This window comes from Echinops telfairi, unplaced genomic scaffold, assembly GCF_000313985.2.
Source record: "Echinops telfairi isolate 266 unplaced genomic scaffold, ASM31398v2 ScPeMD7_2186;HRSCAF=2738, whole genome shotgun sequence".
In the NCBI taxonomy this organism is placed as follows: domain Eukaryota; kingdom Metazoa; phylum Chordata; class Mammalia; order Afrosoricida; family Tenrecidae; genus Echinops; species Echinops telfairi.
In genome coordinates, this window is record NW_022106084.1 from 6,843,339 (window position 1) to 6,844,195 (window position 857).

The window sequence follows — 857 nt, forward strand, 5'->3', positions numbered from 1 at the left end:
AGCAAGCAAGAAGAGCCAGGAGGGTAGTGTGTGCTTTGGACCCTAAGGTCCCTGCACATTGAAGCTCCTTAATCCAGAAAACAGCTGTGACATCAGAGAAATAACAGAGGAATGGCAGAATAGCAGCAGTAGAACCAAGAACCAGAGCATGAGACATAGCAGTGAACTTCCCAACCCACAGAGCAAGGGACTCAAAGTGGCTTCAGGCAGGAAGCTGGCTTTGGGAGTGAGGTGCTCCTAGGTATTTATTCCAGGGAGATAGGTTTGCTGATGCAAGGAGCTGGAGTGGAGTAGGCTGAGCCTTAAAGTTGAGTAGCATGCCCTTTGGGCATTTATTGGCAGCGCTGTAAGAACTTTGTTACATTGCATGAGCAGGGCGGAGGCCAATTGGCTGTGTGGCCAAGAACCAAAGATGAAAGAGAATTTTACCTGTGGTCACTGCTGAGAAGATGCTGTCCATCTGAGCATTTGTAACCCTCTAAGTTCCTTGATATAAACCTCATAATCTTATAGTATTAATTATAGGTTCTGTATGGCCATTGCAATGAATTACTAAACCTAGTTAAAGGTAGGAGGACAGCTACTTGACCAACTGACTAGAGTAGATCCATATTTGTACCCATTCCAAAAAAATGTGACCTAAAAGAATGCTCAAATAAAAAATGATATCATTGATATCACATGTAAGTAAAATATTGCTGAAGATAATCCAATAGCAGTTGCAACAATACATTGATAAGGAGCTCGCAGAGGTTCAGGCCAGATTCAGAAGAGGACATGGTGGAAAGGATATCATTGTTGATATCAGATGGATCTTTGCTGAAAGCAGAGACTACCAGAATACCAGAAAGATTTTT